This window comes from Ambystoma mexicanum, chromosome 1p (assembly GCF_040938575.1).
Source record: "Ambystoma mexicanum isolate Mex_15411 chromosome 1p, UKY_AmexF1_1, whole genome shotgun sequence".
NCBI classification, from domain to species: domain Eukaryota; kingdom Metazoa; phylum Chordata; class Amphibia; order Caudata; family Ambystomatidae; genus Ambystoma; species Ambystoma mexicanum.
In genome coordinates this window covers 1412000324-1412024827 of record NC_090921.1, presented here as the reverse complement: position 1 = coordinate 1412024827, position 24504 = coordinate 1412000324, and positions in this window count along the sequence as shown.

The following is a 24504-nucleotide window of genomic DNA, read 5'->3' as shown; positions in this document are numbered from 1 at the left end:
CAGCAATCGCATCTCAGGATCACATGCTTGTACAGTGCAACATCTATTAGCACTGCAAGGTAGAGTCATCATTGTCTACATAAGTAATCATAGATCTGTACAGCCACATACATGACTACATGACCATCTGTACAAGGAATGCAATGTAGAACAACCTTGACTACCACAATGATGAACCACAATTACAGACAACCACTCTGACACACATACAGCTAGAGATGAACATGACAGTCTGCATACAACACAAATACATGTCCTTTGCACATGCATTGACTACATGTATGGACTGAGAAGGTCACAATCATTAGATTTGCATATGCTGATCTAGAAGTGCATGGCTGTGAGCCTGACACCTGCATTCATCACACACAATGCTTTTTGGCAATGCGCACATGTTTCACAGATTCATACCTGCATGGTGACCAGATGCATGGACATATGCTACACAGAATCTTGTCAACTCAAAACAATGAGATGCTCAGTGAGGTCTCATAAATCCCGACAAGCATACCACATAAGTACGCTCAATGCAACCATCAAAACAGCCCAGTGTGATATGCACACCAAAAGATGAATGCACACAGACATGAGCATCAGAGACTGTGATGAACACAGTAAAACCAAATGACTGCATCAAATATATTTATTTATTTATTTTTTACATTTGTAGAGTGTTCTACAGCCCACGGGCATTGAGGCGCTTAAAACGGATCGTAAGAAGGCATATTTAAGGGTTACAAAAAGCCGCCCAGCAAGTATTCTTGAAATTACATGTTACAGAACACAATGGTACATACATTAGCAGCAAACATCCAGACTGTTAGGATGTACACGTAGGGCCTGCAGGTTTACACGAAGAGCTTGGTTTTGATGGCCTTCGAAAAGCACCATGGGATTCAATTAGCCTAAGGTGTGGTGGTAAGGCGTTCCAGTGGGTGGCAGCCATGGTGGGGAAGCTGGTGCCACCAGCACGCGCTTTGTTAGTTTTTGGAACAGTAATCATGTTGGCATATGCTGTTCTGGCTGGCCTGGTGGTGCAGGGTTTGGCGATCCTTTGGACAAGGTAAGGTGGGGCCATGTCATGGAGGCATTTGTGCGTCAGGGCAAGGGTTTTGAATATGATTCTTTCCTTGACTGGGAGCCAGTGGACTTGTTTTCTGAGACCTGAGATAAGGTCCTTGCGTGAAGTACCGGTGGCGGCCCTAAGGGCATTGTTCTGAACTAGTTGTAGATTAGCAAGGTTTTTCCCTGATGATCCTATGAGTAGGGCATTGCAATAGTCAAGCCTTGAGCCGATTATTGCCCTGGCGATAGTAAGGCAGTTCTGTTGGGAGAGATATGGCCTCACGGCATTGAGCAGTTTAGAGTGGTAGGCTGCGGCGGAAGCTATGGCATTGACCTGCCTGCCCATAGTCAGGTTCGGATCTAGGTAAACACCAAGGGTTTTGACTGTTTGAGAGACTGGGATAGGGATGTTGTCAAGAGTGAAGGAGCTGTATTGCTTGTCCATCCTGCCCAGGGTGGACGGGGATCCAATAAGCAGAAGTTCGGTTTTCTCAGTATTGAGGCATAGACAGTTTTCTGTAATCCAAGATTGCATAGTGGCGTAAATGGAGTTGAGGATGTTAAGGTCGGACGTGTAATCACCCGAGAGGGGGATGAGCACCTGAGTGTCATCAGCATAGTTGGTGTATGAGATGCCAAGGGCGTCCAGAATTTTGAAGAGGGGCCTCGTGAAGAGATTGTAGAGGGTGGGGGCAATGCAGGAACCCTGTGGGACGCCGCATTGAGTGAGGCTGGGATTGGCAGAGGCTGTGTCAGAAAAAACCTTCATTACTATTTCTTGCAGAAAGGAGGTTATCCATTTACAGGCCCTGGGGGAGAAATTAGCTGCGGTGACGAGAGGGTGGCATAGGGTCTTGTGATCAACAAGGTCAAAGGCAGCAGATAGGTGCAGAAGGAGAAGTAGTGCAGGTTTGCCTGCCTCTCTAAGATCATCCATCTGATTCTTAAGGTCAAGGAGGACCGTTTCGGTGCCATGTCGCAGCCGGAAGCCGGATTGCCGAAGCCCTAGTAGGTGGTTGTCCTCCAGGAACTTTTGCACTTGAATGTAAGCTGCTTTGTCCAAAATATTCAGTAGGAATGGGACAGTGGTGATAGGTCTGTAATTCCATGGGACCGATGGGTCTAGGGTGGGTTTTTTGAGGGGTGGTCGGACCCACGCTTCTTTGAGTCCAGCTGGGACGTGGCCAGACTGGAAGCATGCGTTGATGAATGGGGTGATAAAAGGTGCAAGGGATTGCACAGTCCTTAATGACCTGCGCAGGACAGGCGTCCCCTTTGCAGTTAGATGATTTGATAGACGTGAGGAGGACAATGACTTCAGACTCAGTCATGTACTTAAATTCAAAAAGAGGAGGTTGGTTGGTGTCGGTGGCTGGTGAGGGTGGGCTGTGGCTGTTGGCTATGATTTTGATAAGAGCCCTTTGGTGGGCCAGGATTTTGGATTGCAGGGTGTCCAGTTTCTCGAGCATGGCCAATTGAATTTTGTTGCACCAAGCCTCGTCTTTAACAATAGTGGGAGGAGGCGAGGTGGGGGTTACAAGCTCTCTGAAGATGGCAAAAATGTCTTTAGTGGCGGACCTCTGCACCTCCTGCTGCTTCATGTGTTGCAGCTGTCATGTGGTGGCTTCATGGATCCTATGCCTTGCCACCTGCCTCGCCTGCCTGATGGTGTATGCCTGCAGTCTACTTTGGGCCATCAGTCTACTATGTGCCTGACTCCGCTGGTGCAACAGCTCCTTGTACCTGGCAGCCCCACTACGGCGCTAGTACTCCCTCCGGTAAGATGACCGATTCCTGGAGGGTAGTACTGCACCACCTCTCACCTACAGTGCCATGTTGACCTGCACAGCTTGTCCCTCTGTAAAGTTCATGCCAGACTGTGCGACTGCCTGAACAGCCTCTGTGGTCACTTGCACCCCCAGAGAGTGTGAAGGAACCTCCTGACATGATGATGGGGTGACAGGGGCAGAGGAACCTGAGGTGGCGGTCAAAAGAGAGGACACACTTGTGGGTGCCTGAGGCACAGATGCAGAGGAGGAGAAAGTGGCCTTGGTGTTGCCTGTACCAATAGGTCTTCTGCTCAGCAGTGCGGTTGCCATATGGGATAATAGGTGACACACCTGCCTGTGTTGGATCACAAGCTTCCCACGGATGATATCAAGGACAGCCTCTTGGTTCCTAAGGCCCAATAACAGCAGGGGAAACACTGCATCATGGACGGCCTCATCAGCCCTCACTGCGGGTCTTGTCTGCATGGAGTCATCACAGAAGGTGTGTAGTTCTGCAACCGATGGGTCTGGGACAGTGAGAAGAGCCAAGACCTCCACTGTATCCTGCTCATCCTGCTGTTCCAGGTCCATGTCTGCAGCCTGCACATCCAACTGTAATCCCCCACCTGAGACAATGGACAGGCCCACAATGGCATCCTCCTCCTCCAGCACACCTAACTATGACACCTCAGATGGAACCTCTGTGCTGATTGGCCCGTCTGTGGGGATGGTGGAATGATCCTGTGCTTCTGCTTCTGAAGATTGACCCTAAATGACCATGCCAACATCCTACACCTCAACAACAGCGCCATCCAATGATGTGCCTTCGCAAGCCACGTGTCCCTCAGATAAGGTGTAAGATGATAGTCATGCTCAGGGCTTGCATAGCTGTCTGTAAGGCCTTGGCCTGGAATGCAGCTCCTCTTCAGTACTACTCTCTTCATCTGCATGCAACAGTGGATGGAAATGGAGAGAGAATAGGAAGTTCAGCATATGTGTGTTCACATGTGCATGTCCAAAGATTGCCAAATTAACATGCCACAAAATCCACATACAAAGACCATGGCCTCGCACACAGTCACAAAATAATGTCACATTTGTCTCATGTCTGTGCCAGACGTCCATAGCATATGTCATCTAGCAAATGAGTCCTACGCATCTGCACATGCAACCCCCACCTGTAACCACATGACCATGACAAGTACTCCTTATAAACACATATTCCAAAAATGACATGACACAAGACAAATGTGCAGGCCCAGTGACCTGAGCTCCACATGGCAGCAGGTGTCATTGACATCAAAGTCTAGGCATCAACACATCATTACTTTAATGAATACTCCTGAACACACAGACATGAAAACACATACTACATGATAACATCCCCATCAATTGCATGCATGGATTGGCATAGAATGAACAGACACTACTTCATGCCACAATAGTTGCCGCGGTCAACTGGGTTCACGGACGGGACATATATGAGTACTGTTGAATTTTGGATTACCCGTAGACACACAACATGATAGCGCAGTAGTAGTGTGTGGCCATGAATGACAAAAAGGTGTACAGAACATTGTGTGATGAAATGGCATCGGCACATACCTTCTAGTGCACTCAATGGTGTATGTGTCAAACAAATGTGTGCATGAGCCTGCAACTATGTCCCCCAGTTACAAACAATCCCACACGTGTGAACATCAACAGAGGATCATTTGCCTCACCCGCCCACTCAATAGAACAACACACTAATGTCTAAGCATGCACATGGAACATCTGGCAATGGATACATACCTACTTCCAAAAACAAAACAGTTTAATGAGTACACTTCACGAATTGACAGTCACACACTATTCCTCTTCCTGCTATCAGCACATCCTCCATTCACAAAGTAATTCCCTACACTCACCATCTGCACCGGACAAAGCCTTATTCCTACCCAAAGTCCCTCTCAATACCTACACATTTTGCAAGCATTGGTCGCAGTAGTCACAAGACATCAATGATGTGAATCCATTGGACAAGGTAAAAGGACTATGCTGTGAGGGAGTGGGACATTCCAGTGACTGGGCCTCATTACGACCCAGGCGGTAAGTTACCGCCTGGGCCGTCACTTTACCACCATGGCGTAAACTACGTTTACGCCATGGTGGTTGGCGGACTTACCGCCCCATTCCGACCTTGGCGGGGCGGTAAGTCCCCAATCCCCATTTACCCTTCCCCATTCCCATTTTTGCCCCATAGGGCATAATGGGAGTGGGGAAGGCGTTAATTACGCCACCGTAAATTACGGTGGCGTAATTAACTCCATGGTCCCTTAGCGCCATGGATTTTAACACCCGCTAAAAGCGGGTGTTAAAAGCTCCATGGCGCTAAGGGACCTCGTAATTGGCGGTAAGGGGTCGGCGCAGCTAACGCTGGCGTAAACCCCTTACCGCCAGGGTCGTAATGAGGCCCACTGTGTTTGATTGTTCCAGTTTGGGTCATAATGTGTGAGGGACAAAGTTTGAGTGGGATGTCTGAGAGACCAGAGGAGGCTACAGCAAAATGATTGCAGAGGCAATTTCAAGGATGTGTCCTCGGGACTTTGTGTGTGTGTGTGAGAGAGGAGTGGTCTCCAGGAGCTGAGAAGGAGCAGGTCCTGTGACCCTGACTGGCTGCTGGCCAGGAAGTCCGAATCATGATGAACGTTGACACACTCCACCTGATGCAACTAGCATCAGGCGCCACACACGATGCAAGCCACACCCTATACACAATCTATATTTCCCCATAACTGATCTTCACACTCCCTCCTCTGACACTAATATTAGCAAGACACACATCCATTATCATTGCACTATCAACAGCACTATCGTTCACCCTTGACTGACCAAGGACCATCGGCCCTTTTCCACCATGGAGCTTGGTCAGAGGAACACTGGACCTGGCAGACTCCCTGCTTTCCTCCATAGAGTCCCACACCCTCCAGGCGAGTTAACTATCCATCAGCCGTTTCAATCAATGCCTATACAAGGCTCTTAACCCCCTTACACGTATCACATCACCCACCAACAGACAAGGACTGTAGGATTGTTTAGCGTGTTTTGGGAGCACAGAGCACAGCACCACTGCACAGGATCAATGTATAGCATGTTTTTTGAAGTGCAGCACCACTGCATGGGTTTGATGCATTGATATAATGTGGTACAGCAAGACATGTGTTATTGAGCATTTTTTCTATGCAGCGCCACTGCATGGGTTTAATGCAATTGCTTCAAGCTATGTGTTGCCAGTGCAACATATGGAGATGTAAATGAAGACAGGCTACACATGTTAAAAACAAACCATTTTCTCATTTAAAAGCGCATTTTATTTTTCATATTCAAAATGCACACAATATTTTTCTTTTTACCTGAAATTCCTCTTTTGCAGGAGACACATTTGAGGATTAATGAACTAACCTCATTAACAAAAAACTAACACGCTAACGCATTAATAATATCATGTGTTCTACACTGCAAAATGAGGCAGGCTGAAACTCATTTTAAACTCACATTCAGATTTTTTTTCTTTGCTTCTATCTGCGCTCTGTCCACAGTACTTGCAGGAAGCAAAGACTCAAATAAGCAGGAAATCAGTTTGGTTACAGTTGCAACTGTATAAGCCAAGCCATTGTGTGCAGAGGGTGGATAGGGCATGATAGAATTTTATTGGTTAGCATCCTTTGGTAGGAGGTAACCAGAGTTTTCTTGTATAATCTCTGGGAAGAAGCGAGGGAGATGTTGACACAGCTCGGAGAAGGACTGGGTTGATAGCTGGGGATGCCTGATTTCTAAAGCAGATTCAACTTGGTTGCAGAGACTGGGATTTCCAGTCAACAAGTCCCAGCTTGAGTGACAGCAAATGCTTGTCCTTGCTGGGTGAACCCCTCCAGAAGGCGACCAGCCAAAGAAGTTACATGCTGAACAAGCCTGGTAATTATCTCGCTGAAGTGTGGGGGCTGAGTGTGTGTGCGAAAATATTCAGTCATTGTAGGGAAGGAGATTCCTGTGCTTTACCCACGAGTTTAATGTTGCAAATAGAATTCTTGTTACCCGCCACTCTCTTCTCAGTGTATCACAAATAATGCTGTTACTGTGCTATATCATTTATTTCTGTAAAAAGAGTGAGATCGTGTTTAAATGCAACTTTTATAATATACAAAAATATCTGAAAGCAGACGGGTGGTGTGTTTTATTTTTTCTCTCCTTTGTGCATTTACCAATACAGTGCTGATGATGTGGGGAGATGTTTAGACAGTGCAATTGTCATTTTAAAGGTAGCTAAAAATAAGATTTGGCTGCAGCTGTGTGCACAATGTCATTCAGTATGAGCAATTATAATAAACTGTGTGTGTTATAGTCTGCCGGAGGTCTATGAGTCGGCAGAAAGAGAGGCTCTGGACATAGCTCACCAGACATAAATAAGTTGGTGATAGATACCGCATGATAGCTCGCTGCCGTAGATAAGAAAGCGAGAAATTGCCCATGGTGGCACACTAAAAATGAAAATGTGGTGTTCCTGAAATGGTCTCTCTAGCGATCACACGAAAAATCTAAACAAAAATAAGGGGTTCTGGATGTTGGGGCCACAAATAAAACAAAGGAACAAAGGAATTATGCTCACCAAAAATACCACCCACCACGCATACCAACCACACGTACCAACCACGCATGTCTGTGTACTGAAATAATACATATCCACTGTATTATTATTATACATAACCCAATCTGAATACAAGGAGTGATTGTTGCTAAATTATTTTTCGGCGGTAAGAAAATTCCGCCAGGCCCCAAATCTACACAAAATACCCAACATATTTATGGTGCGTTGGCCGGGAAAGTGATCACAGAGCACCTACTGGGTGTGGCAAGTGTGTCACACACTGCCATCTGTACATAAAAGGGAACCCATTTCATAATAGCAGTGTGTTACTAAAAACCAATTTCAGACTGTCACAAAGGGAAACCACATTCTCAGACCTAGTGCAATATTTAGAGGCAAAGTTGTTTGCACATGGGACGTGGTCGTCGAACAGTACCTTAGAATGGCGTGACCGCATTCAGGGTGAGGTGCAGAAAGAAAAACTAGACAATATTTTTGCAGAAGGCAGCATAATTCAGGTCTGTCTTACACGATTATTGAATGCAGCCGATAAAAGTGCAGAGAAAGACTGTTTAATACGGCTATGCGCCAAAATATTGTTTATTTTGAATAGGTCCCTGCGAATGCAGGAAAATGATACCCAGCTAATTAACAGGTTAAAGACTGAATTAGATGGGGCAAGTAAAAATCAGGAAATGTTAAGAGCAGAATTGGATGTATGCCAAAAAGACATGCAATTAAAATGCAGAGATTTTGATGCTCAGTTGTCCAAAAGCAAGAAACAATTTGAGGATAGTGAGCAAGAATTGGTACGTGTAAAAGCCTTAGTGGACCACATTAGACAGGATAAAGATGAGATTGTTTCAGAAATGCAGATTTTAAAAAAAGAAAATTTTGAAAAAGAAAGTGATCTTCAAGGTGCAGAGCAAGAAATGGTTAAAATGATTCACGAAAAAGACAAGAGAAACAAAGAATTTAATGAATGCCAAATGCAAATGTGCGACATGCAGGAGGTAATAAATAAAATGAGTGATGAAAACAACTATCTGCAAAATGAAGCACGCAGGCTCCTTAAAAAGTGCTTAGAACAACAAATGTGCATTCCCAGGTCCCAGGAGAGGCGGCAGGGTACTACATTCAATGGAGTGAAGGTGAATTCTAGTTCTACCCAAAGAGCTAGTGCTCCAGTGACTGGGCCGGTGACTGAACTTGGTTGCAGCGCCCTTGGGGGATTTGATACTCCCATTGGGGGCAGCCACCAATCCCATACACCTGAAACCAGGATTGAATCACAAAGTAGTGCAATTCCATGCATTGCAACAAGTAGCCCCATAAAAATAATGAAATCCATTAAAGCTCTGATCAAACCATTTAAAAAGGGAGGTGAATGCTGCATTGAGGATCACTTAGAAGCGGTTCATGACATTTTTAAAGCACTCCAGATACCTAAGGAACAGTACAGACAATATTTTCATTTAACTTTAGATGCCCCGATGACCAGCATCATAAGGGGATTAAATGAACAGCAGAATATGACATGGGTGGAGTTTGAAAAAGAAATTAGGCGTCATTTTTATCCTTTTCAGTCATTGCAGAAGGCAAAGAAAGTCGCTTACACAATCACTGCTGGGCCTAATAGATCCCCTCGCCAATTTTTACAAGACTTAAAAAGAGCATTTTCTCGCTTTGATGTATCTTTTGACCCAAATTCCAATGAGTTTAAACCTGCATACTTCTATGGGCTACAGAAAGACATCATATCCCAATTGGTCCGTGAATTTGACCGTGACAAGTCCCTTGAATGGATTGCACATCAAAGCACAAAACTATATGAGGTACTCTATTGTCAGGGTAGAGAAAGTGATAAAATGAAAGATACTAGACCTAAATCTAAGGAACCCTCAGCAACAGTGATGGAAATCAGGTCAGCCAAGATGTCCCTTGAGTCTGCCCAAAGTCCAGGTAAAAATAATTCTGCACCTGAACAAAGGGTTAATCAACAAAGGTCACCACACCCTGCACCAATGTTTCAATCACATGATCCTAGTAATAGGGAGAGTTACATTAGCCCTAGGTATTATGGAGACAGACCCCGGGCAGGATATCTGCCTGATATGTCAGGTATGAATAATAATCAGAGACAAAGCCAGGATCAAAGAAATGATGGTCCCTACCAGACATTGGGGACACAGAACAGATTTGACCCCAATACCATGATATATGGTAATTAGGATAGGTCCCGATATGTGGATCGATTTGCTGATAATGGGAATCAACATAGGGGCCAGTACCCACAACTTGAGAGTCAGGACATGAGGCAGAATATGAAACACACTCCACGTCAGTACATTGATTCCCCACCAGGGGACTATAATCAAAGGATGGGCGCACCCCGCTCCCCTCCACAAATGAATCAAGAGTTCAGGAACCATCCCAATAGAAATCACTCACCTGACACGTATCAGAATAGGTCCAATCAGGGGGAAAGCAATCAATATCGATCTAGGCCACACAGAGAGGATTCTAGAGAGATGGAAAGATTCCAGTGCCTTGAGGCCCAAGTGAAAATGTTAGCTGAGCAAATAGGAAAGTTATGTACAGTGCAAAAAGAGCCATCCAAGGAGGGGGCTGATGGCCATAGCAATGACCGGGGGGCGTCTGAAAAGTGACTAAGTACTCATGATACCTGCGGTGCCAAAAAGACATTGCCCTGATGTAATTTCGCATAATGACTCCGAGATGTCTAATGATTTAAAAGTGGAAACGCCAGTAAATGAACATGTAACAGAAAGTGCAAACACTTCTAAAAAAGAGGTACAGTTTAACCTAGAGCTAAATCAAACATTGAAGGTTTGTGCAAATGAAAAAGAAACACCTGAAATTCCAAAAGAACAAAGGGACAGATTTAAGAAAAATAACTCATGGATGGGGAATACCAGTGAACAGGGAATAAGTGGGGATGCTATAGCTCCTTCCCTGGACAGTCAAAATGGTGAACAAACACAGACAGATAAAGGGAATACTCAAAAGGAGGGTATAAATTAATCACCTGAAGAATTCTTTGAGACAAGTATTTTTGAAGAGGCTGAAAGGGCTGGTACCACACTAAATGATCACAAATGCACAGAATTAAATAATGACAAATTACTAAATGATGTTGTTACACATGTTCAGTTGGAAGGTTGTAATGTGGTCCCTGATGATACCCAGATGGATGGGCAAACAGTGGCCACACTCCAAAAAACCTCTGATCATGGAGAAATGAATAAAGTCTCTCGCGCAGAAATGGGTAAAAAGGAGGGAAAAATGTCTTTCCATTTACCAATGTGCTTAGCCAAAAGTGAAAACGGCCTGAGAAAGGTAAGCCCTGAAATCAGTAAGAATTCACACTTCTTATGTGTATTAGAGGAAGTTGAGGACAGATATTATGCACCCATCACTGTACAAGAAAAATGCCAAACATTTGCTATGATTGACACTGGCGCACAGGCCACAATTATGTCCAAGGAGCTGGTAAAGAGTATCAATGAAGGGAGACCCCCACAGAATCAGATCACAGTGGAGGAAAATCAAGGTCCAGTGCATAACTTTAATGGTGAGGAGGTGCCCATCATAGGCGTAACTGAGGTTGACATAAAAATAGGAAAGCACAGAATGAAACAAGAGGTATTGATCACATCTATTTGTGAAATTCCATTTCTGATGGGGACAGATTGCCTGGAAAGATTGTCTCCTCTCATAGATGGGGTGGATGGAGTGCTGTGGTCCTTAACCAAAAAACCATTGAGACCTAAGAAAATAAAATCACAAAACAGCAACATAAATGAATGTCACACTGTTGCCAAAACAAATGATGCTATGGAGGTATATCTCCAGAATAGTTGCATACCTAGTGTCACTGTTATATTAATGTGTCAAGACAAAATGCAGAGCGACAATGAAAGACTACCTGTACAAATATACTTGGACCCAAGGAAAAATTGGCAGACTGCCATAGATGAGCACACATTACGTTTTTATTTAAAAGAGAAAACAATCAAACAGAATATTGCTCCTAAAACAGATTCAGAAAAACACATTACCACTCTTGTTGAAATACACATGGAAGATGAGCAACCATGGGTTCATCTTGGTATAAATGACTGTTTTAAAACAGTAAAAGCCACTTTAGCGCTTGAACAGGAGAGGAGCTTCATTAATGAGAAATTGTTGCAAAAAATAATGGAGAGGGAGGAAATCCCGAAATTTAGGATTAAAAACCAATATGTTTCTGGGTTGGACAGTCCAGACTTTGAAAACCGAATTGCAGGCAGATGCATGCTTAAAATTAGCATTGGGCAGAAAACAATTTACCATAATGTATGCATAGTGAGTGGAGCACAAAATGACTTTTACATGGGCAATGACATCATGCACAGAATGTGTATGGAGTTAGATTTCCTTAATCAAAAAATATGGTCACGCGTAGGTGGGCCGGCACCTGAATTTGAAGACAAAAGAAGGGCTTATCATTGTGCACAACTGGTTCCTTATGCAATCGAATTACCAATGAGGAAAGATACTATTATTCCTGCATTTACAAAACAGTTTGCAATAAAACTGAAATGCAAAAATGGACAGCAGATGAAAGACTCTGATGCATTTGTATGCCTGAATGAATCCATAAAACAGCAAGGCCTGGATTATGAATACATTCCATTGGTAGATATTGGTGAAGGATCTGTAAAAATTATGGTAAATAATAAAGGTTGTCAGGATATTCATTTAGAGGAAAACTCTACATTAGGAATGGCCATACAAAAATCACATTATACGGCAGATTTAAATAACATGGTGATTGGAAATATCCCTGAAAAGTATGTAGATGCCAAGGGTGAGTTGCCAGAACACCTGGACTCTCAGCCCAAAGGAATATTTAAAATTCATTTTGTGTATCCTTATTATTCAAATGAGACAGTGTGCTGCCATCAAGAGGATTGCATAACATTTAATTTAAATGAAAATGAAACAGAAAATCAGCCCATTGAAGTGGAAGCTGATATGCTAAAATATTTAAAAGTGGCAGCTTTACAAAAAGACACAGCCACACAGTTAGAGGAAAGCGCCGAGATTCCCTTACCAGAAGATTTTCCAGAATTTTCCAAAATGGTAGAAGAGCAGATCTCCTTAGCGGATGCATGTGACAGCGATGAGGATAGAAACAATCTGAGGGAGATATTTATGGAGTTTAAGGATGTATTTGCAAAAGATACTTATGATTGCGGTTTAACTGATTTACATGTGGCCACACTACCAGAAGGGTGTAGCAGAAGTCCAGTATTTGTACGCCAGTTTAGACTACCGCTGGCATGTTTAGAATCATTAGCAGAGATTATAAAGAATTTGGAAGCTCGGGGAATCATCAGGCCCATTCATAGCACATCCAATACACCTATTTTAGGTGTGTTAAAGCCAAATGGTCAATGGCGGCTATGTGCAGACTTGAGGGAGTTAAATAAAAGAGTGCCAGTATCCAGATGGCACTGCCATTCATTGATCAGGGCCTAGCTCAGGTACATGGTTCAAAAGTGTTTACCACATTAGATCTCACCTCTGGATATTGGTGCGTGCCATTGGCAGAGGAGATACAGAATTTATTTTCCTTTACATTTGACAGGACTCAATACACCTGGCTTAGAGCTCCGTTCGGGTACATCAATAGTGGGAGTGAATTTGGCATATTTTTGAGAAAGGCCATGCCAGATGCAGCGGAAAGAGGAACCATAGTTTTTTGTGGATGATGTCCTGATAAAAAATGAAAGCCTGAAAAGCCATTTTGATGAAATAAGACATGTGCTTGGCCAATTGCAGAAAGCAGGCGCCAAAGTGTCCTTACAAAAAGCACAATGGTGCAAGAAAAAAGGGAACTTTCTAGGCCATGAAGTGACTGAACATGGGCTAAATCCACAAAAGAAGAAAATAGAGGCCATACAAAAACTAAAGGACCCTAAAAATGTGAAAGAGGTAAAAAGTTTATTAGGGATGACAGGCTATAACAGAAAGTTCATTGAAAATTATGCTGAAATCACTCAACCATTGACTAAACTGCTTAAACTGAATACACCCTGGATATGGGAAAAAGAGCAGTCTGAGGCAGTAGCTAAATTAAAGGAATGTCTTGTAAAGGCACCATGTTTAGCATATCCCATGAAGGGTAGGGATTTCTTTGTAGAAATAGGGTTCTCTGAACATTGTATGTCAGCAGTGTTATCACAAAAACATGATGTGAATCACAAAACCATTGCATGTGCAAGTAAAGCATTTTCCCAAGTTGAAATGAAATTCAATGAATGTGAAAAGGCCCTATTAACCACTGTGTGGGCGCTACAACATTTCCGCCCTATTGTTCAGGGAGAAAAGGTGGTTATTGAAACAAATCATCAACCTTTGCAGTTTTTAGAGAGTAAAAGAATTAGGTCAGGTAATCTAGCTCAGTCCACAATCACTTCATGGACGCTGGCATTACAAGGTTTTCCTGTAGAAGTGAGATATGGACAAAATAAAAAGAGCCCAATTGCTCAATGGTTAGCTGACTTACATGACTGTGCAGCTGAACAAGTATCAAATGAAATGGAAGTGGAACCTAGTTTGCAGGAATTTGAACAATCACCACACAAAGCTTTTGATGAAAAAACATGCAAGGATCTGCCACCTGTATATGTGGATGGTTGTGCTTTTCACATTGAAAATGACAGTAATAAACAATTAGTGTCAGGAATAGGGAATGTCTGGTTGAAATGTGAAGGTGTCTCTAGTGTAGGGATGAGGATTGGAGCTAGAAGCAGTCAAGTGGCAGAATTGCTACTGTAGTTCATAATAAATTCAGTGAAATTGTCCTGGTGACTGATTCTGACTATGCACGAAATAGCTTTGTGGAGTATTTACCTGGTTGGAAAGCGAGAGGCATGGTTACATACAACAAAAAGCCACTTAAACATGGTAAAAATGATACAAGCCATAGATAAATTGGTGTCAGAAAATGATTTGACAATATACTGGAGAAAAATTCGTGGACATTTAAAAACACCCGGAGAGGATAAGGAGGGAAATGATAAGGTAGATCACCTGGCTAAAATTGGGGCTGTGGTGGGAGAATTGCTACCTATTGAAAATTTACTGGGTGAAATACAGATTGATGCAGTAACACGTTCTAAAACACCAAAGGAGACAGAGCAACCAGTGGTACAATGGAGTTACAATACCCCAGACCAAGATTTGATTGAGGCGCAAAAGAATGATCGAATTTTGGGAATCTATTATAACCATTTGATAGATCCTGAACAAAACCCTTTAACAGAAAATGATTGTACGGAAATAGAAGAGTTGAGGGTGCTATTAAAGAATAAAAAATGAGTTAGACTGCAGGATGGACTCATGATTAGAGAGTCCATAACAGGACAAATACAGTGGGTGGTACCCCTTTCATTCAGAGGGCTAATGCTACAACATGCACATGATGCAATAACTGCAGGCCACAGAGGTTCACAAAAAAATTGGAAATACTAAAAGATTATGCTTACTGGCCACAAATGTCCCAAGATGCGGAATTATATACTAGAGGATGTCTAGTATGCCCCCAATTTAAACCTGCTTCACCAATGCATAGAGCCCCATTGATGAAAAGAGGCCTAACTCTCCCATGGTCAGATTTGCAAATAGACTATGTAGGGCCTTTAAAAAGGTCGAGCAGAGGAAACCGTTATATTTTAAGTGTGGTATGTTTGATGTCGAAGTGGATTGAATGTATTCCTGCACCAGATTGTAGTGCGCAAACAGCAGCCACATTGCTGGTGAACCATATGTTCTCAAGGTTTGGGTTGCCACAAAGAATGACAATGAGTCAGACAGAGGAAGTCATTTCACAAGTACTCTAATGAGTAAGGTATGGCAAATACTGGGTGTGAAAAGGAAACTACATATCGCATATTGGGCAGCCTCTTCAGGTGGAGTTGAACGGAGCAATAGGTCTGTTGTGGACATATTAAAGAAATTTGTGGCAGAAGCAGGTTCCAGCTGGGATTTACGTTTACCGTTGGTTTTGATGGAAATCAGATCAACTCCTGCCAAAGCAACAGGCATTAGTCCACATGAAGTCTTAACAGGTAGGAAAATGGTGTTACCACAACACCTACTATACAGAACACATGAGCAGACACTTGTGAGTGCATCCACAGTTCATGAGTACATTGATGAATTGAGGAAGCATTTGCAACATGCATTTGCTTTTGTGCAGAGAAATCTAGAAAGAGCTGCTGACAGTGCAAAGCCATACTACGATAAAAGAACATCAGTGAGAGAATACAGTGTAGGGGATCAGGTGTATAAGTTTCATTTTGGAAAAAGTAAACAGAAACATTCTAAATTTCTAGCAGCCTGGCAGGGGCCATTTCGAATTATAGATAAGGTTTCTCCTGTAGTTTATAAAATTTTAAAGACTGAAGGTGAAAAAACAATAGAGCAATTTGTGCACGTAAATCAGATTAAGGCATGCCATTCCAGACACGAGATCAGGCAGCTTGAGCATGTAGAAACAGATAAAGTCTCTTGAACGTAAAAAGGTGGAGTGACTATGTCTAGTCAGGAGGCAGTGACAGAGAAGTTAAAAAAAAAAATGGTTGAAACGGTATATAAACACTGTAGTATATGTATATATATATAATAATAAAAATAGAAGCTGAAGTTGCAGAATGAAAATGCATTAAATATTGAATGTTGTTTTATGTATGTTTGTTCTCTATAACCTGTGCTTAATTTCAGAAGGCGAAAGGAAAAAAGGCGAAGTATTTTAGAAGGCGTGTTTTATTTTGGCGAAAGGGTGAAATTAGTATTGTGCTATATACTTAATCTGTTTCTTTTCTATTTGATTTAGAATATTAACATATTTGTACCGGAGGTCACGGGAGACGATGGAGTCCTGGAGTCCCCTGGATGAAGACCAAAAGATGCCTGCCTCCGGGTGGAGGTGAAGACAAAATAACCGGAATGTCAAAGAAAAGATGACTTCTATAGAAAAGGATCCAAGAGTGCCCGAATGAACCAAAAGAGGCAGACAAGTGTCCTGGCATATGGAGTTCTACGTATTTATTATTTTAATTATTTGTTTTAGTTAGTTGTTTTATTTTATTATTTTCAATTGACTTCAAGTATAAAATTGAAACACTGGACTATGGACACTTCCATTGGGAAGGCAAATTTAGAACATTTTATAAGAATTGATGAAGTCAGATGAATTTTATTATTATGTTGATTGAACAGTGATTTTTCAATTTTCATCTTCACAACAAGAATGTTAATTGTATTGGATTGTTACATTTTGAAAAGAAGAAAAGAAGCAGGTTGTTTTTAAAATTGGCTTGGATTGTAGCCAAGTTCTAAAAAAAGGAGGGTATGTGTAGGCTTGTTTAGCGTGTTTTGGGAGCACAGAGCGCAGCACCACTGCACTCGATCAATGTATAGCATGTTTTTTGAAGTGCAGCGCCACTGCATGGGTTTGATGCATTGACATAATGTGGTACAGCAAGACATGTGTTATTGAGCATTTTTTTTATGCAGCGCCACTGCATGGGTTTAATGCAATTGCTTCAAGCTATGTGTTGCCAGTGCAACATATGGAGATGTAAATGAAGGCAGGCTACACAGGTTAAAAGCAAACCATTTTCTCATTTAAAAGCGCATTTTATTTTTCATATTCAAAATGCACACAATTTTTTTCTTTTTACCTGAAATTCCTCTCTTGCAGGAGACACATTTGAGGATTAATGAACTAACCTCATTAACAAAAAACTAACACGCTAACTCATTAATAATATAATGTGTTCTACACTGCAAAATGAGGCAGGCTGAAACTCATTTTAAACTCTCATTCAGATTTTTTTTCTTTGCTTCTATCTGCGCTCTGTCCACAGTACTTGCAGGAAGCAAAGACTCGAATAAGCAGGAACTCAGTTTGGTTACAGTTGCAACTGTATAAGCCAAGCCATTGTGTGCAGAGGCTGGATAGGGCATGATAGAATTTTATTGGTTAGGTTCCTTTGGTAGGAGGTAACCAGAGTTTTCTTGCATAATCTCTGGGAAGAAGCGAGGGAGATCTTGACACAGCTCGGAGAAGGACTGGGTTGATAGCTGGGGATGCCTGATTCCTAAAGCAGATTCAACTTGGTTGCAGAGACTGGGATTTCCAGTCAACAAGTCCCAGTTTGAGTGACAGCAAATGCTTGTCCTTGCTGGGTGAACCCCTCCAGAAGGCGACCAGCCAAAGAAGTTACATGCTGAACAAGCCTGGTAATTATCTCGCTGAAGTGTGGGGGCTGAGTGTGTGTGCGAAAATATTCAGTCAGTGTAGGAAAGGAGATTCCTGTGCTTTACCCATGTGTTAATGTTGCAAATTGAATTCCTGTTCCCCGCCACTCTCTTCTCAGTGTATCACAAATAATGCTGTTACTGTGCTATTTCATTTATTTCTGTAAAAAGAGTGAGATCGTTTTTAAATGCAACTTTTATAATACACAAAAATATCTGAAAGCAGACGGGTGGTGTGTTTTATTTTCTCTCTCCTTTGTGCATTTACCAATACAGTGCTGATGATGTGGGGAGATGTTTAGACAGTGCAATTGTCATTTTTAAGGTAGCTAAAAATAAGATTTGGCTGCAGCTGTGTGCACAATGTCATTCAGTATGAGCAATTATAACTAACTGTGTGTGTGATAGTCTGCCGGAGGTCTATGGACATAGCTCACCAAACGTAAATAAGTTGGTGATAGATACCGCATGATAGCTCACTGCCGTAGATAAGACAGCGAGAAATTGCCCATGGTGGCACACTAAAAATGAAAATGTGGTGTTCCTGAAATGCAAGCCTGAGGTCTCTCTAGTGATCACACGAAAAATCTAAACAAAAATAAGGGGTTCTGGATATTGGGGCCACAAATAAAACAAAGGAATTATGCTTACCAAAAATACCACCAACCACGCACACCAACCACGCATACCAACCACGCATGTCTGTGTACTGAAATAATGCATATCCACTGTATTATTATTATACATAACCCAATCTGAATACAAGGAGTGATTGTTGCTAAATTATTTTTTGGCGATAAGAAAATACCGCCAGGCCCCAAATCTACACAAAATACCCAACAGGACCCTTCACCAGATGTGTCACCCCAGCCCTCTAATCCCCCAAGAGTAAACCTACATCCTTGAACGCAGATGGCGGGCTGATCCCTCACCTCTAAATTAGACTACATATGTTCATCAGTCACAAAATCAACTGGGTAGTGATCCAGAAGGTAAAATATTCCTTTATTTGTAACTGATGACCCAACACCATTAACACCAGCATGTAACTCCTCAACTCCTCTCTCTACTTGTGGTGTTCCCAGGGGTCTAACCTCTATCCCTGGCTCTTCAACCACTACCTGGCACCTCTTGCCCACTGCATCGCTACAGTCTGCTCCAATTTTCAATATTATGCGGATGACACTGAGCTCTCTTTCAGGCTTCCCTAAGCCACCTCTGCTTCTTCTCTCATACCAGACTGTCTGGCTGCAATTCAGGAATGCTGTGCCACCAATGATCTCTGCCTTAATACCAGTAAGAATGAGATCCTCCTCATTGGGATGCCCACTCCTTCCTTTCTGCTCTCCCTCTGGCCGTCCACTCTGGGCCTTCTTCCTGGTCCGTCCTGTGAGGCTAAGAACCTTGGTGTCATCTTCGACTCCACCCTCTCCTTCTCTCCTCACATCTCTGACGTCTCTAAGAAGTCAAACTATCATCTGCACCTCCTGAGAGGTATTCTTCCTTTTCTCACTTTCCCCCAGAAGCTCACTGTCTCCAGAGCTCTGATTCTCTCTAGGCTGGACTATTGCAACAGCCTCTTTCTAAATCGTCCTGCCTCTACTCTTCAACCTTTACAACTTATCCAGAACAGGACTGCAAGACTTATCCTTGGCCTCAAGCCCAGGTATCGTATCTCTCCAGCTCTGAAATCTCTTCACTGGCTCCTCATGGCTGCATGGAGCAACTTCAAGACCCTCTGCATTGTCCACAAGGCATTCTGGGTCCTGGAACTGCTCTACCGCCAATGTTTTCTTCCAAAACATCTTCCTTCTTGAGCTCTCCGCTCATCCACCTCCAACTCTCTGAGGGTCAGAAGCTTCCCAAAGCAGAGAGTTGGGGGCAGATCCATCTCCTTAGCAGGGGCATCCATCTGGAACAGCCTCCCTGCCTCTCTCAAACTTGAGCAGAACCACCTCCAGTTCCAGATTCAACTGAAGAACTTCCTGTTCACTTCTGCTTTCTCTCTTCCTCTCCCCTACTCATGCACCTGACTGCTCCACGTACTGGTCACCTGGTCACCCTCTGAACTCGGATCAAGGTTCTTGCATGTCCAGTTGCCCTTGCACTGCCTCTGTTCACCCCAGCACTTTAGAGTCTGTATCTGCAACCCTACAGTCCCTTCTCTCTGCACTTATGAGCCACCCGCTGGCTGCACTTGTCAGCTAACTGCACTTCCCCCTTCACCTCCCCCTTCACCTCCCCCCTATAACTTCTCCCCTTCCCTCTTCGCTGCACTTGCACGATATGAAAGACAAAAGGCCTAGTAAGATTATTATTCTGTCTTCCCTTGTTTCCCCCTCCTTGCCTTGTCTTGTCATGCCTAGAAACACTTATGTACAAGGACCCTCTTTGCCCATCCTCCTCAGGCCCTCCCACCCCTAGCACCAACACAGAGAAGAACCTTGCATACACTTTGAAGCCATACCAAAGGCACTAGTAGAAAATGGCATGCCACATTATGTTACACTGCATTGCGAGGTGCATCGACCATCGTCCTCACAGGATACATCATCTTCACATGGTATTCCCATTCACCTTCATCGTACTGACTGTGTGGACTTTCCTGCAGCTTGGATATGGTTCTGCAATTCAAGGACCTGTGTGTGAAGTGCTGTGTTCACCTTCTCTAGGATCCAGACATACAGTGCTGATATGCGATGGCGCCTGCCATAGCGCACCTCCGTTGTGGGTCCTGCCTCAATGGCTGCCCTCACCTTCTTCTGGCACCTGATCCACATGTCATCCCAGTGCTTCTTGATGTTCTCTGGGGTACAGACTGCCATCCCCTCCTTGCTGACAGCAGGGGCTATCTCTTTCCAGATCCTCCAACATACAATGGCCCCAAGCTGCTAATCAACACACACACACACACCTCCCCCTCTCCCACATCTTCAGCAGAGGCTTTCATGTGCATGATGGACAATTCAAAGTGAAAGACTATGTAAAGCACCAGTTACCTTGCTCCATGAACATTGCAACTCATAGGACATCACCAACCTACCATGGACTGTGCCTCCGACAACACTTCACCCTCCCCCATCTGTCCCGGCATCCCACTCCCACCTTCTTGGATGCAGCCAAAGAACCACTAGTTTCTCTTTTCCACTTCCACCACTAACCTGTACTGATGCGTAGCAATAATGTGTTGGTGTCCTGATAAGGCAGTGCCAGTGGTCAGCATACAGTCCCAGGATGGCACACAGAAGGTGTTGCAGGAGTGTGAAGGCAAGCAGAGCTGGATTAGGAACAGAGGGCAGGAAACAGGCACAGGTATGTGGCACAGGTCGAAGCAGTATGAGCATGAGGCAGCATCAGCTGGCAAATGAAGCACGGCCCATATCATGTGAGTTACACATGCCACACTGAGCACACTGCACATGCATGGTTTACTATGAATATGGGGCGTATGCAAAGAATTCATCTGCACTGCATTATGCTAATGGACGAAGGACGCAAAGCATATTGGTATTCAGCGAGAGGGGCAGAACTTGAGTTTGCAAGGCACATTTGCAAACTTGCATGTATTGCAAACAATCTTCTGCATCACCCTTATCATGGATGGGAGGGAAACTGGCAGGGGGACAAGGGAAGACCAGGGGACCACCAGCCAAATGTGCTAGGAAGACAGCAGCACCACCATGTGGTGGGAATGCACCACTACCACAGACGGGCAGCAGCGCTGTAAGTGAAAGGGACACAGGAACTCCCATGACCCAGGGACAGCACAGTTTCCTAAGAAGGCACCAAGCAGGAAATAGAAATTCAGTGAAGAAGAGTTGCAAATACTCACTGACTATGTAGATGAGCACCAAACAGAGCTATACAGATGGGCTAGCAGCACTCTAGCACAACCCCAGCAGAAGCGGAAGTCACAGGAGGTCACTGATTTGATAAATGCCTGTGGGGTGGAGAAGCGCACAGCAGGAGATGTACATATGAGGATGGACGACCCCACCAGGCATAGCAAGGAAAAGCTTGGTGCCAATGTGTCCTCTGCCAAGGGTACTGGTAGTGGGTCACCACTTGTTGAGGAGCTCACTCCTTTTGAAGAAGTTGCCTCTGGCATCATCACAAGTGTACAGGTGGTTGGAGTGGGAGGCTTTGACACATATGGTCAAACATCAGGTCAGTGACATGTGTGACTTATACATGTGATCATGACACCACTGTGCATGCTAATGGATGGGTGTATTGATGTTGCCTTGGGTGATTCACTTCAAGCCATAACCCTTCAAGCTGTTCACACATGGGAACGCAGCCCACATGATATGCAATGTGGCTGTTGGATGCATAATTGACATTTAAATGCACCACACAGGTGTATTTGTGAATGACAATGGCAACATGCCAACAGGCGCACTATTTACCTGACACATTTCACTGCACACAGTATCAGTGCCATGCCTGTGTATAGCGTACTCTCAAGGTTGGGTGCACTCACATGGCTCCACACTCAGGAATGGCTCATGCATGTGTGAACCATTCACTGCTCTGGTCAGACAGTGACCTAGGAAGGGGCTCAATGCTGGTGAAATGTATGTGGGGTGACATCCACTGTAGCTATAATGCTGGCAACAGACATCATAGTCATGTCATGTTGTAGGTGTATTTGGAGTGTCCATACTATGTTGTTCATGCAAGTGCTCACATGTGACATCCATGTTGTTCTTTGGCCAGACATGTATGTGATGAATGTGTGCATCGTTTACCCCTCACATACCGAGGGCCAATATGGGGAAAATGGGTTGGGAAGTTGGCAACAAAAGATCAGGAACGCATGACATTTTAGTAGTACGATATGTGACTCATGACATCACTAAAATATGCCAGAGTGGACAATTGGATTGACTGTGGAATATTGTGCTATACTCCTCATGTCATATTTAATATGTTCCTTTCTCAGATGTGTATGCATGGTCACATGCTACTACAATCACAGACTTGATGCTGTAAGTTAGGAATGTGTGCCTTCTACATCTGCAGATGACATTGGTGTGTGTTATGTGAACAGTGTAGGTGCCTCGCGCACACAACCACAATGCGTTATTATGCATTGTGCTAATTGTGTTATGTACGCTCCTTTCTCTCTGTACAGTGTTTGCATTCTATTTAGGGCACCATGTGTCATGTAATGTGCAGCAAGTAATTTTTCCCCTTTCAGTGGACTCATTTGACAGACTCCCCCATATTGATTGCACCTACCAACGGCAGTATGAAGGCAGTGTGCGCCATAAATTATTGGTGTTGTAGGTACACTATCATGACGTGGCTTCATGGTGTGAGTGGCTGTTGCTCGCTTTGCCACACACATTCTCACAGGGACTCATAGGGAATGCTCAGGTACAATGAGCCAAGATTGGTACAATGTGTCCAAAATCATAAATAGGCCTAATAAGCAATGCACAGATTTGCAAGGTCTACAAAGTTCTGTTACATGCAGACGGTCCCATAGAACCAAGCACAAGAGACAAACCTCACGCTTATCATTACGAATGTTGCCAAAGAATCCCAACACCATCATTGACTACCACCTTTTGACATTGTTAATTGTCCTATTGGTCACACATTATATGATCTCATTCCACTCAGAACGTAGCCTGCTACATCATCACGATCAGTACATTGGCATAGTTACCTCCCATGATTGATCTTGGACGTCATATGATGTGCACCACTACAACAGGACCTCTTTTAGCACAATATTGTGATGCCAACACTGCTCATTCATAGAATGTCCCTTCTCATGGTACAAGACACCATGACAGACACAAGTTGCCCCCTCTATCTTTCTGATTGATTCCACATCCATCCCCTCTGCTCCTTCCGTCCATGATGATGGGACATTAGAGACACGTCTGCTCCCTTATCTGACTGGGAACACAGGTCACCATGAATTACATGATTGGGGCACCACTGTGGTGTTTACATCACATCTATTTATTTGTCCCTGGGGAATTGCCACCTGCTGTGCAAATGTGCACACCACTCTTTGTTTGAAGGCAGTGGTGCTCTGATTGCCCACAAGGCCCCATGGCATTACAGAGCAACATGCCCTGTTCTCATGTATTTTGACCTTCAAAGGCACATCCCTACTGACTCCCCCCTAAGTTTCATTCAATTCTCAGCTCTGAAGAGCCCTGCACCTGGACACAATTAACTGTAATATTTGCAGGAAAGCTGCCTCTAACCATGGCATTGTGTTTCTCCACAGGAATGGTAGGGGCATTTTCTAGGACACTGACTGAACATAGCCGCAGCAACATATGGAGGCTTACCTTTGGATTGATCAGGTTACAGGGATTAAATCCAACGTGGCTGGACTCTTGCCACCTTGGCCCACTGATCTTGCATTTACATCAATGCCCCTATGACTCAATTTCCTACTCCTACCTGCATCATTTACCAACTTGTATGTTCCTTTGAATATGACATTTAGCATTACCACTAAATACTACACCTACTATATGTTGCCCTACCTTTTGTCTCTGCAGATGCAACATTCATTCGTTCCTTTCTCTGTCAGTGTAACTACATGATGCTGCTGACATGTGTCAATACTGACACCAACTCTTACATGCACATTCTGTCATGCACATCAAATCCTGATCACAATGATATGACTGCTAAAACCTTTTTTTAGCAAACTAATGATCTTTGCTTGAA